The sequence below is a fragment of the Zonotrichia albicollis genome, chromosome 1, assembly GCF_047830755.1.
Source record: "Zonotrichia albicollis isolate bZonAlb1 chromosome 1, bZonAlb1.hap1, whole genome shotgun sequence".
NCBI lineage: Eukaryota > Metazoa > Chordata > Aves > Passeriformes > Passerellidae > Zonotrichia > Zonotrichia albicollis.
The window spans coordinates 88,704,245-88,718,986 of record NC_133819.1 but is presented as its reverse complement, the minus strand read 5'-3'; positions in this window follow the sequence as shown (position 1 = coordinate 88,718,986).

The following is a 14,742-nucleotide window of genomic DNA, read 5'->3' as shown; positions in this document are numbered from 1 at the left end:
GAAGACAGTTCAATTCTACTCATTTCAATTCAACCTGGTAAGTCACAGCATCCTGTTCAGATGTCTGATGGAAAGCCTAAAACCAAATTATATCCCCTTCATGAGGCAACAATGTCAGATTTTCTTTAGTTTTGTTTTCTTTTTTTTTTTTTTTAAGTTAATCTTCTACAGAGTTTTTCAAACAAATTCTGTTCTGTGTAAAGTAAAGGCTACTGGCTTTTGTCAAATGCTGGTTTAGCTGGAGGCTTTCAAGAAGTGTCAGTGACAGGGCAATTCAGCAGCTTGCACACTGGGAATGCCAAACCTTTTATTGTGCTTCCTGGTGGTCTGTAACTGACATATAATAAGTTATTTCTTTGCTTTATGAAACACAGTTAGTAGGTGGGTGTAGCCAGGCTGTCATTGCTGCACTATTGCCGTGGTGCTTTTGCTGCTCCCATTTTTTGGTATGTCCTGACAAACATTAACTGCCTGTACACTGTAAAGCCAATTTCTTCATGAAGATTTAAAATGATTTTTTTTTCCCTTCAAGAGGAAATAAATTTGATTTCCCCTTTGAAGTGCTGCCAGTTACCATGAATTGATAGAATCCAATATGTTTTCCTAGCCGTATTTATCTGGGAAAGTGTCAGCTAGTTTGAACTCTCTGCCTACCATCACCACTGGTTTCGAAGCATTTAAAAGCTTGCCTTCAACACACTTCTGCTCTTTTGTGAGAGTAAATGAATGCCCTGTGGTGACAAAAGCTTCCAATATATTTAATTTACGAGCCAGAATGAACTACCTTGCAGTGGTAGCTACTAAGTAGCTAAACAGAATTTTCTCAGTGTCTGTACGAGAACATCTGATTTGCCTGTGCATTTTCAAAAGTTTCTGTTCTCTTTATCTCTCAGGAATAAATATTTGAAGAAAATGAGTTGTAGCTCTCCCAGCTGTAAGAAATTCACCATGGCCATAGAGCAAAGATACCACCCTCTTCCCTAGACACAACAGCTGGTTTTCTACACCTAAGTCCTATCTTTCAAAGTAGAAGCGGTCCGAATGTACATACAAAATAAATAAAATTTGAAAAGCAATTATTTGGCTAAATTTCAGTGATGAAGAGGTCTCCTATCTTCTGGGCAGTCATTTGTGTGGCAGGTCTTGCCCAAGGGAATGCTTCCCTTTGAATGGATCGTCAAGAATTTTGTTGACCTCATGGACTCCTGTGAGACCTGACAAACACCATGTCAAAATAGGATCAAGATTAAGAAATTGGTAACACACATGAAAACTTAATTAAAACATAGTAAGTGACTATAGAAATAATAAATAGATAAAATAATAATCAGAAATAATAAAAAGACTACTTTTTAAGGAAACATTTTAACTCCTTGAAGGTTAAGTGCGATAACTCAGTGTGGGGGGATAGAATGTAAGAAAATTAAGATAGTGCGGAAGGTAGTCTCACACCTGAGGAGTTGCAGCTGTACTAATCACCAAAGATTAGGAACAGGCCTGGCTTTACCAGGCCACAGCTGCATCCAGTGAGGATGAGTGCTATAAAAGAGTGGGTGAGCTGGGTAAGGAGAGAACTGGAGTTTGTGGGCTGTGCTGTGAGGAAGGAGGAGTCAGTGCTGTGAGGAGGTGCCCATGAGAAATCACCGAGGAAGTATGGGAGCTTTGTAATAAGATGACAACAACTCAGGATTTGCAATGACAGGTAAAAATTCTTTCTTAGAAATCTTGATTGCTTGCCAAATTGATCTCATTAATAGAGCCAGATGCAAGGTAGTGCATTCAGAATTACACATCTTTTATGAGGATTATATTTTGGAAGCTAATTCCCCTTAAAGCATTCAGGGTTCAGTTTAGTATCTTACAGGGTGAAAATCAGTGGTGTTGGATGATGAATGGTTGAAACAAATCGTTCTATAGGTGGCTGGCTGGTGTTTCACCATCTCCAGCCCTTGTTCTTGTGGGAGACTTTAGCCTGCTGGATGTCTCCTGTAAGCTCAAGGAGGCAGTCTAGGAGGTTCCTGGAGTGAGTGGAAGAGAACTTTCTCACAGAGCTGGTAAAAAATGAGCCTGCAGGGGCAATGCCCCACTAGACTGTGGTTTGCAGACAGAGGAATGTTGGGGGGAGATGTGATGGTCAGAGGCTGCCTTGGGACACAGTGACCATGAAATGAGGGCATTTTCAATAATTAGACAAGTAAGGGGTGGGGGGGGTGGTGTTAGACAAAGTCCTCTGGATTTCCAGAGGGTGACTTTGGCCTATTGGGACACTGGTTAGAAAAGTCCCTTGGGAAGCAGCCCTTAAAAAGAAAGGGGCTCAGGAAGGCTGGATGTACTTCAAGAGAGAAATTTTGAAGGTGCAGGAGCAAGTTGTCCCTATGTGCTAGAAGATGAGCTGCCAGGGAAGAAGATCAGCCTGGCTGAGAAGAGAGCTTTTGCAGGAGCTCAGGGAAAAAAGAGGGTGTATCACCTTAGGAAAAGGGGCAGGCAACTCAGGCAGTGTTTAAGGATGTCACGCAGAAAGAAGATTAGGGAGGCGAAAGGTCATTTAGAGCTTAACTGGACTGCTTCTGTAAAGGATAGTAAAAAGTGGTTTTTTAAATGCATTAGAAACAAAGGAGAGCCAAAGGAAACCTCCATGCTTTATTGGGTGTTGGGAGGGAATATAGTCACCAAAGAAGGGAAAAGGCCCAGGTACTTGGCACCCTCTCTGCCTCAGCAGCAAGGCCTGTTATCCTCAGGACCACTGGCTTCCTGAGCTGGGGGACAGGGACAGGAGGAGGAAAGGACCCCCTGTAATCCAGGAGGGAGCAGTCAGTGACCTGCTGAGCCCCTTGGATGCTCAGGAGTCCCTGGGAGCAGATGGGATCCATCCCAGGGTGATGAGGGAGTGAGTGGAAGGACTCTCCAAGCTGCTGTCTGTCATTTGCCATCAGTGCTGGCTCACTGGACAGCCCCAGATGACTGGAGGTTGGCCAATGGGACACACATCCATAGGAAGGGCCCAAGAGGATCCAGAGAGCTTCAGGCCTGTCAGCCTGGCCTTGGTGTCCCACAAAGTCGTGGAACAGATCCCGTTGAGTGTGACCACAAAGCATGTGCAGGGCAACCAAGGGATGAGATCCAGCCAGCACAGGTTCAGGAAAGGCAGGTCCTGCCTGACCAGACAACTCAGCTGGTGGGTGAGGGACAGGATGTGTGTGGGTTTACCTGGATTCCAGCAATGCCTTGGACACCATCTCCCACAGCAGACTCCTGGAAAAGCTGGCAGCCCTCAGATTGGACAGGAGGGGCCTTTGCTGGGTTGGCATGGCTGGGCCCAGAGCAGCTCAGGGAGCTGGGGTTGCTCAGCCTGCAGGAGAATTTATCATTCTCTACAACCACCTGAAAGGAGGGCATAGCCAGGTGGGCATCAGCCTCTTCTCCCTGGTAAGAAAGAACAGGACAAGAGTCTTAAACTGCACCAGGAGAGGTTTAAGTTGAATATTAGGAAAAATTGCTTCAGAATTTTAATCAAGAGAAGAGTTGATTAGATATTGGAATGGACTTCCCAGGGAGGTGGTGGTGTCACCATCTCTGCAGATGTTTGAAGAAAGACTGGACATGCCAGTCAGTGCCATGGTCTCGTGGAAATGTTGATGTTGGATCACAGGTTGGACTCGATGATTACAGAGGTCCTGTCAAACCAAACTGACTGTGTGAAGTACAATCCTTGGATGTGTAAAATGATAGCACCATGTATGTCTATGACAATAATGGAACTGAGAAAATATTCAGGCTAGTCCTGAAGCTCACACACTGGAAAGGGTGTTTGACTGTAAAAAGGTTCTGAAATAAAAAAAAAGGCAATTCTGTCCTGACATTTTTTTCTTCTAATGTGAGATTAAAATAATGTTATTTTGGTGTTTAGCCAAGAAAAAGCTCATTGATGTTGGATTGATCAAAGTCTAGGGAAAAGCAAATTGAAAAATCAAAGAGGCCTCCTTTCAAGTAGAAAAAAATGTCAATATCAGGTAGCTAGAAGTTGATTCCAAACAAATTTGGACTCGAGTTAAGGCACATGTTGTAACACTAATTAACCAACAGAAAAATATCACTGATGAAGGAATTAATCATCCTTGAGCATTTAAAATCATTCATTGCACTGTCTAGGACAGCTGAGTTTCTGAATTAACCAAGTCCTATGACTGCTGTTTTGTAGGCTGGAAAATAAGGGCTAGAAGAATTGCTTTATCTCAAAATTCTGTGAATACTTAGAATAGGGAAAGTTTCATTCAGTTAAACTCCCTCTTGTATTTAAAGCATTCATAACTGTCTGAAGAGATAAGCAAGGCCTGCTGTCTTGATAGCTGTGAGATCAGCATCTGAAATTTCAAGACAGTTCCTTGCATGCTTCTGAGCCTTGTCCTTTAAATGTATCTTTTTATTATAACACAAAAATGGTGGCTGCACCAAGGGCATTTTTGCTGGGGATTTAGCAATGGAAATGGTTTCATGAGTCATGCTGAAGCCAGATAAATTTTTCAGCTCTGTATGGCTTCACTTTGATGTTAGCTTGTTGACTTTCATGTTTTCCAAATAAGTACCTGTGATGTCGAATGAAAAAACATTCTGTATTTTCTGTCATTTTCAAAAAAATGATGCCTTGCCTTGATCTCTCTTAACAGCAACATTTGCTGCTTGAGGAGCTGGAAAATGTTGTCAAGTTTTCTGGTTTGCTTAGATGCTGCTTCATTTTCCTCAGAGCCAGTATGTTTTCTGGAATGGCCTGTAGTTACTACTTATCCTCCAAGTATTAATTGCTCCTTAGTGAAGGAGCAATCTAATCCATCGTGCCCTAGAGTACGCAGGAATGACCTTGCAGACTTGCTGAGTTGGAAAAGTATAAGAAAGTCCCACTGCCTTGACTGTTTATTCCATTGGTTTTGTTTTTTAATCCTTATGAAATCCAGTTCAGAAGATGAACTGGGTAAATTGTTGCTGGTGGCAGCCTCTTTATCACAGTTAAGTGATACTGAGGCAGTGGTGCAATTTTTGTAAAGAGACAGACCCTTTCCATGTCCTGTTTGCTCATGACTAAATTTTATCTTTAAAACCATTTGTCCCCTCATAATCAAAAAAAAACTCCCAAAGCAAAAAACTAGTGGAACATTTTTGCTGATACATGGAGTTCCTTGTGGAAAAAGATGGATATTCCTACTGCCAGACAGTTCTTTTTTCTTTAGCTCTTTCCAGATTAGGGTATTTGGGTAACTTGTTAGCAGCAGATCTCAGCCTACTGAGAAGCAGGGGACTGTTGTTAAGTGTTTATTATTCACAGATAAAATGAGGCAGTGGGAAATTCTTGGTGGGATAAATAACATTGATATCACTGCTTTCATTACAAACAGCAGGAGTTAAATCAGATACTTCAGAGGCACCAGAGTTAAGCCCATGTACTAAGTCATTTTGAAAAATCCCACTCTGCAGAGCTCACTTTGAAGATGGAGAAAGCCAGTGGCACATCAGTAGAAGAGATCAGGGTTTTGTTTTCCTGTGGGTCCTACCTGAATACAGACCACATCACGTGTCTGCTACCACCAAAGCTGCTTTACCTGAAACAGGTTTTGGGATGTTGCCTCACCAGGAGCCAATGTGGGTTCTTGTAAAGATGAAGCTGAGTGATGTGGGTTGCCAGGGGGAAAGAGCCCTTTAGGTGTGAACAGAAGAGCCAGTGCCTCAGGTGGGGTCCAAAGGAAGGGAAATCCTGGCGGGGCGAGGCTGCCTTGGGGTGAATCCATGCGGCTGCCCCTTGGCTGCCTGTTTCCTGGTGGCATTCTGCTCTTGGAAGCAGGAGCAACCTGTGGGAAGTGGGCATCCCCCTTCTAGATCTGGTCTGAGCTGTCTTTTGACTCAGTGGACACCCTCGTAACTTCTGAGGGATTGTTTAAAGTTCACACCAGTTGTAAACTATTGAATCCTCCTGTTGCTCACTGCAGATTGGGTTTACAGCTGCCTTTTCCCTGCTGAGGATTTACAGCTGCTTTTTCCCCACTGAAAGGCTAAAAAGCAATCATGGCTCTGCTGATGGTTCTGGCAGTGTTGCTGTACCAGGGTTTCCTCAGGCTCTGTCACAGTTAAAGGCTTGGACTCTCATTCTGACCACTAAGAGTGTTAATTATCTTTTGGGTTTCATTCCTCCTTTTCTCTCCAGGCAACCCATTTCTTTTCTGTGCCAACTAGTATAAAATATAGACAAGCAAGGGAAGGCGTTATTTGAGTGTTGGTCTACATCCACTCAGAGACACTAAGTGGGGGAAAGGGAATTGGGATTTGTATGCCCAATATCACAATTGCTATGATGAACTCCTGAGCTAATTTTAATCCTTGAGGAAACTGAAGTTTGTGGGATTACTGTTTTTATTATTTTGTTCCCCAGAAGCTTTTTTTTTTTAGCTGAATCTTGGCAGAGCTAAAAGGTGGTTTTAGACAAATCTTGGCAGAGCTAAGCTGTTCAGAAGCAGACACACACCTGAGCTCTCCCAAACCTGTAACAAGGAGTCGTTCCTCTGCTTCTGGCAGCTGCACATACTCTCAGCTGACTAATTTTGCATGTTTGAATTTGGGCTCCTGGCACAACAGAGAAGTGACTGATACTGTTTTGTAAAGCAGGGCCAACATAAGCATTATATATGGGATTTTTAAAATTAGCTTGGTGATTTAAACACTAATTGGGGATGCAAGATCAGCTTACTCTTCTTCCTGAAAGCAGCCTTTGTGGAATGGGATTCTATTTCCTTGCTGCTGCTACTGTAACAACTTCATGTGAAGTAGATGAATTAATTTTTATATATAGAGGCTAGAGGCTGCTGCTCACTCCATTTTAATAGATTTTTAAATATTCAGTGGGCAACAGAACAGCTTTAACTGAGCCAAGAAACCACCTTCCCAGCTCTAGATGGGGAAAGCAGTTAGGAGGGAAGAGTAATGTCTTGGTGTTTTAGGCAGCAAAGAGTATTGAACCCTCTCAGGCACGTCTTTAAACACATGGCAGCTGGGTAAAAACCAGGCTGGATGCAATCCCCTTTCATCTTGATGCTTGTTAAGGGAAGAATTATACCCTGCTCTTGTCCACCAGAAACATGCTTTTAGGAGGAGGTTCCAAGCTTTTAGTCCTAAGCCAAAAAGTGTTGCCCCAACAGTGCCAAGAGAGCCCCCAGTGAAGATGATTGTGAAACATCTTTGCCTGAATGTCCAGCAAGCAAAGCTCAGAGCATGGCTGTCTGTGGTGGAGGAGGAGGGAAGGAAAAAAACCAAAGATATGATTCTGAATTCTGTAGGACTTGCCCACTCAACTTGCCTTTTCCAGAATATCTGCTTAGTAGGTTCCTGGTTGGGTTAGAACTCCATGAAATGCAGACCCTGCTCTGCAGAGGAAAAGCATTTTGTCAAAAAGTGAAGGCATCATGGCTGTGCATTGTACCCCATTTTCATGGAGGACTAAACTCTTCCAGATTGGGGTGAGGCTGCACACTTAAAAATGAAGAACTACTTGGCAGCCTACATTATAGAAACTTCTCAAGATCTTTGTTTACCAAGTTTTGATATTGCTTTTTGCGGCTGTGGTGATGACCATGCTCTTTCTAGGAGCTGCAGCTCTTCAGAACAATTATTATCTTGCGAAGAATTTTAATGTTTCAGAATGAAATTGTGATTAAAACAGGAAGTGAAACCATAGGAAAATAGCACTAAAAGCAAATGTAAGCATTCCCCACTTGAAGTGGCAAATTTAAAATGTGGCTTTCCTGAAAACTGAATTTAGAGTTTCTTTATCTGTCATTGACCAAGTTTCAAATTACTTTTCCCAAGGTGAATGCAGGCCTATATTTGCATTGAATACATAAATTTCACTGGAATATTCCTCACCTATTATCTGAAATATTTGCTAGCAATTGTCATGTTCCTGTTAGGGAAAAAAATCCACTAACAAGCTTTTAAGAGGTGAACTACTTATGGAAAATTTCCAGTTGTCCCAGGTTCAGAGGATATGGGAGAATAGCCAAAGTAGTCCAGCAGAGAAAAATTTACTGCTGGCATGCTATGGGACACACCAGACTAAAATACAAATTTCATCTTATTTTCAACAACAGCGAAAAGGTGTGGAGGAATGATTCTCAGTACACTTCTTGTTTCACATTTCATGAAGCAACAAGTCAAAACTCTCATTGGTTCTGCTCTGGAAAGTCCTTTCTGGTAAGGAGCACTCTAGGGACTGTGCTGGGTCTGTTGGCCTTCAGGTACTTTGTGTGTTCTTACAGTGAATCCATTGTGGAATGCTCCTGCAAACCTAATGCCAGCCCAGGGCTTTGCTGCACCTGCAGGGGCTGGTGGCTGTGGGAGAGACAGATGCTCTGCAGGCAGCTTCATGCTTAATGACAGCCTAAAGCAGACTCTGGAGAAAAAAGGAAGTTTCAAGTCTTTGTGCTTGCTTTACTCCACCTTGATATATTTGATTTGGACTGTATGGTCAAGTTAAGACAGAGTTAAAATATGCTGGTCTGGAACATGGTGAGCAGCAGGATGCAGCACCTACCTATTGGGAACCCCAAATTCATTCATGGCTACCTTCCTTTTCAGAGCAGCCTGGAACAGTAGCTCAAATAGACTTTTAGGCAGACAGTTAAAAACATAATTAGAAGTTAGATATGAATAGTTACATGTGTTACTTTTAAGTGAATCTATAGTCACAGCATGTGATGAGTGTGATGGCTGATAGAAAAGAGTGCGTTGTGTTTGGTTATAGAAATGTGTATTTGACAAATTGGCACAAACTTCAGTAGATAAAACCAGATAGAAGTGATGTCATAAGAATTCTCTTAAGGCTTATGTTTAACATGCACAGTCATTATTTCTATTCAATATTATCACTTAGTTGGCAAATCGTTCCTGAGTTTACACTTGTTTTATATTTTTCTTCAAAAAAAATGCTGTTGGGGAGACCAGAATTCTTGGAAAGGAGAAGATACTAGATCAACAAAGCAACAAATAGGCTTTAAACTTTCTAAATAGGAGTGTTTTTTGCATAAAGACCTTGCTACTGGTCCTATTTTTAGCTTACAAATAGATTATATAGAAGATAAAATGCATTAGAATGTAGTAGTAGTTTACCAAGCTAGAAGTTTCCAAGTCTACTATATACTCGATATACTTCTATAATCCAAATGCTTTTGTAAAACAGGCACTCAGCAGTGACCTTAGAAAATAAAGGTAGTTCCTTTGGCTCAGAAGAATTGTGGTTTGCAAACCTGGTCTAACTACATTGTTAAAACAGTGACTCCCAGGAGAGAGATCCTGATTTGCAGTCAACTTATCTAATTACTTGCTGTGGTGTGATAAACTGTTATCTTTCTAACATGTACTGTAAATACCTTGGGAGAGATGTGTGGAATTTGCATATATTACAGTTTTATCTCATTGACACTTGATAAATAATAATAATCCCATGATCATCAGAGTCAGCAAATAGTTTCATCCTAGGAACAGCTTACTATCAGGTGCAATTACTGGCTAACTCTTAAGCCAACAGTTCTGGAGAAACTGCTACTTCCAGTGGATTATTTCAGAATTTTGTATGCAGTGTTGTCAAGAGACTTACATTGTTGTACATCAAGGCTGTTTTATCTTGGGGAAAGTATTTGTTGATTGGCTTTGTCTTAGCAGGAACTTGGAAGGCTGTGTTGTCTGATGCATAATTAACACCTGAAAGCAAAGGTCACTGAAAAGCTTTAGCATTTAACAGATAATGCTGGCACGCATTTGAATAATTTTTTATTTCTTGTCTGGAAATATTTTTAAAATCTCAACTATGGCTTTTACATACATAATAGAGCAGGCAGCTATTTAGGCAACTCTTGCACAACTTTTCATAAATATTCCCTTGACAGCTGAACATTTCTACCTCAAGTATACGTTTTTCATAGAAAATGATGCTGCTGCCAGTTTCATTCTGAAGTCTGTCAGGGAAAGAGTACTTTTGCTGTTGACGTTCTCATTGGATTTTCAGGTGTTGCTGTGCGCGGGGGCGTGAACGGCCCTGGAATCCGGCTATCTGGTGAGGGGCGAAGGCCAGGGCCCCTGCGCATCAGAAAACAGCCCCCCTCGGCGGCTTTGGCCTCGGGCTGAGCTGGGGGGATAGCTCGGAGCAGCGCGGTGAGAGACGAATCAGGAGGCGACCACTTGCTGGGGGTAAACTGTCGGTTTATTAAAGAAGAACCAACAAAGAGGGGAAAACACCCAGCAAATGGCCCCGAACAAGGGGCAGGAGAGGGTTTTAAGGGAAAAGGGGGGAAGAAGGCAGGGAAACCCGGCTATCCAATAGAAATACATATTTGGAGGTACGAAACATAACTGATACACTAAAGTAACCAACTGTTATAAATCATAGGAGGGGCTCCGGGGCTACAGCCAACCATACCTCCCAGAGAAAAGAAAATTCTCGAAACCTGGGAGGAGAGAAAGAGTGATTGACTGACCCCAAGGAGGAAACAACTTTCACTTTATAAGAGAAACCAAGGGAGGAGCAGTTTCATTTCCATAGCAACCTAACTGGCAGGGTAGCAGCAGGAAGTAATACAGAAAATGGGGGGAGCAAACTAACGAACTTAAGAACACACCACAGCATTGCTGTAACATTTTTCTCCTTTGTTTTATACCATCTGTCTTGTCTTTGGCCAAAGGAAAGGAGATCAGCCACACACTCCCTGTGGATGTTTTTGAAATGGTACAGGAAAATCTCATTTTGAGTACCTGATTATCTTTGGAGAGCTTAGCTGCATCCTGAGCAAGACGAGTGGGGAATCCAGAGACTGCAAATAAGCCAGAGCATGATTGTACATGTCTGAATGTGGTTCTGTTGGATTCATGAAATAGAAATATAAAAGCCAGCACTGACTGCATGTTTATAGGTATCCTTGAAGGAAGATCCCCTTGAGACAACAGTGCTCTTCAGCCAGAGCTTTTCCCAACCCTGAGCAGAGCCCTGGCCTGGGCTTCAGCTTTGCAGCAGGGGGAAGTTCTGCAGGTGGGCAGTGAGGCTCCTTGCTGCAGACACAGGCTACAGGTTTCTGCTTTTGTCTCTAACAATTATTTAAGCTGCAGAGAAATTCTCTAGCTGCAGTTGATGATGGGGTTTTAGGTGGAGGGTGCAGGGACAGAGATATTTGCCATTCTCCTCAGTCTCTCATTCCAGTTAACAGTGAACCCTCTCATTGTTGTACTGTCAAGGCCCAAATTCCGGCTCAGAACTGAGTTACAACAGCTCTGCTTGTCTCTGCTTGTGCTCCCAGCCCAGGGGAAATGCCAGGCAAGTTGATTTAATAAAGTGTGTTTCAGCAGAGTTGCTTTACCTTTGTCTCTTCCCTGGTATTGGAGCATGTCCATCAGATATTTTAGTGCTCACAGGACCCAGGTTGCATGTTCAAGCCCTAAGGTGTCACCTCTAGAAAAGACGGGGGAAAATCTTTTTTGTCATGCATAGTAAAGCACAGAAATAGAAATGTTTTTTGCTAAAAACTTGACATTTTAATTTCTGTTTTAACAGGAAAAGTTAAGAAACCACTGGATTTACTTTGTAATACTTACATTTTAAAAGTTTAAAAGTTTCAAAAGTCTGACTTCTTTAAATACTGTTTTCAGTGTAGCCCATGAGGGCTAGATGCTGTTATCTAGAAACTGTGTGGTACACCCTGTGAGATCTGCCTTGGAGCTGATAACAGATATCCTTTGTGCATGATAATCTTGAGGCCTCAACAGTGCTTCAGAAATGAGGGAATTCAGCCTGTCCTTCTGCAAGGGGGTGTTCTGAGATGCAGGAGAAAGGGGGGGCACAATTGAATTACATGTTCATTTGTCTTGGCTTCCTCTTGCCTTTCCTACTGCAAAACCTCTAAGTACAACAGTTATCAGATGATTGTTTTTGCATCCTTTGCAGTGGAATAAATACAAAAACATTTTATAAATATGAATGATGTTTATGCAAAATAATGATGAAAGCAATTTTTTGTATTGGATGAGCAAGCAGCTGGAGGGCTGTGCCCAAAAAATATCGTAGTTGTTGTGTGTTTGTGTCTGCATTGCAGAGACAGCAAAGAAGTTATTTAGCTTTAGCTGAAAAATCTGAAGTGATAATTACATCTGTGTGTTTATCAAACATCTGCAAATGTTTCCATTTCAGTGAACACAGCTAGTGCCTCCCACTGGTTATTTGTAACCATCCCTCTGAATCAGTGTCATGAAGAGCTGAGATTTTTAGAGCATAAGAATGCAGTTTGCTATTGTGGAAATAACAGAGTCAAATGCTGTCTGATGAAATGTCAACCATGAGGTTTTTCAGTCTGAAAAATTGTGCAAAAGCAGTGCTGTAGTAAAACAAAAACAAAAAAACCCACGAAACCAAACCAAGCAAAAAACCAAAAAAGTATCTAAAAACATTCCATGTCGCACTTCTGTGAATATATTGAACATATATTTTACAAGTTGGTGTGGAAGAAAAATTGGTGGTAAATATGACTTTCATGAAGATTTAAACTTTCTTAGAGGTTGTGTTTTTATGCAGGTGCAAAGTATAGTTAAGGCTATGTAAATACGCTGTATTTTCTTTTTCAAAGATTTTTTTTTTATTTAGTGTAAAAGAAGTTGGTGCCTTTTCCCTAATTAGGTAAGTGTAATTACTATTTCATATTTGATTTTTAAACGTTCAGTAAAATTTAAATAAGGAAACATTAAATACAAGTTTGAGAGATTTTGGTAATGTAAGTAATAATGTAAAAAATATTTAAACTTCTCTCCCCCCCACAAAAAAAGCCATCAACCACCCCGCTATAAAACATAAGGATATTAAATTCTTCAACTTTTAACTAAGTTAGAGTGTTGCATCAGCACCTGTGGCCCAGAGTGAACACATTCCACATCTGGAATGTTTCATGTAGGATGGATTATCAGATTTCTCAGTTTTGAAACTTCAATTTCTTCTATCTGTGTACTAGTCAGACAGGAATTTGTATAGATATTGGAGTAAATAATTCATCTACAATTTAAGAACAACTTGGCAAGTTTTAAAAGATTAAAACCAGATAGAGGGTCCATCAATTTAAATACATTCGGCTTGGCAGACCACTTAGTTTTTCAGAATAAATAGGTGAAGTGAGGTTAATTACTGTCTTCCAGCCTTGGTTTCCTATACATTGTGAAGGAAGAGATATATATGAAGGTAGGAATGAGATTTGATTTTGATAATATTTTCCTTGGAATCAATTCAAGCTGACAGCTTTAAGACCTCAGTTCTGGGAAATGCTGAGCACCTGCAGCTGTGAGCAATCAGTGGCAGCCAGGAGTGTTTTCCTTTCAGGAGGGCAAGCCCTCTGTGAGGAGGCCTTCTCAGCAGTGAAGAATGAATGGGTTGAAGGAGTATATGCACATGATGTAAAAACATTTAAGGGGGAGGTATGAATCATGTTGGGTATCATCAAATAAGTATGGTTGTTTACTATTTGAGAAAACGCAGGCACAAATACAGTTTGTTAGGTGAACAGGAGATTGCCAAGAAAATACCTGCACATTTTCATAAAACTACAATGTTTCTTCATTTGAAATGTGAAGAAATGTGGTATTTACCTTATGTAAAGCATTTGTGACTTCCTTTTCTATTCTGAATGCTTCATGATCATCCAATAGGCAGTGGGCATGATTTACTCATGGCAGCACCTCACAAGTAGATAGGAGTCTCAGGGTGATAATATAGGACAGGAAGAAGAAACCTAGTGTTTTCAGGAAAATATTTTGCTTTCTAATAAAACAATCACTGCCACAAGCAGTGACAATCCAGTGATGCCTTCTAGAAGCTGGTGCAGAGTATTCTGGTGAAAAAACAATTCACTGCCTGTGGCACATAGACTCTAGCAGATGAATCACCACTGAAAGCCTGTGTTTAACAGAGTAGCTATCTAAGTTGATGTTAATAGCAGGCATCCAGGCCTTAAAGGTTCTTAAATCCACTTCAGTGGATATTGATTTGGATAATAAGAAATATTTCCTTAGGGAAACACTTGATAAAAGAGCTTAAAGCGAGGGGAAGTGATTTTGCACAGCAGTGAATGTGAGGAAAGAGAATATTTAGCCAAACAGCAACCTCTATGATCAGCTGTGGTTCTGACTTTTTGTGCTGACGCATCTGAAGAGTTTGGGCACCTCCCCTGGAGCCTGCAAGCCCTGCTGCTCTCGGGGTGCTTCTGCCCTTGACAGGAGAGGCTGCTGCTGCTCCTGTGTGAGCTCACCTGGGTGTTAACCCATGAATAACCTCGGGGGTGCAAGGGCTGCTCTCCAGAAGGGCTCTGCTTCTGTGAGTGGGGCTGTGAGGGTGCTGCTCTGCAGGGCAGTAATGTGCCCAGAGGCAGCAGTTCTGTGCCAGCTTCTTCCAGCTCCCCCCAACCTTCAGGTCTGAAGGTTCGCTCTGCCACTACTCTGATGATGTGGGCAAAAATTAGCAATCATTATGGACAGACCTGGCCTCAAGTTTAGACTTGTTCAGCAACCCAGATTCTGCCACATCAAGGATCAGGTTAATTACATTCTGCATTTATGCCAGGATTCTGGGATAGGAAGTGTGTTTGAAATATATGCTGAGAAGTACCAGCAAAGGGAGAGAAAGACAAGTGATTGGTGACAGACTTTTCTTATGAAAAAGAGTGACTTCTCAAGATATCATGCATG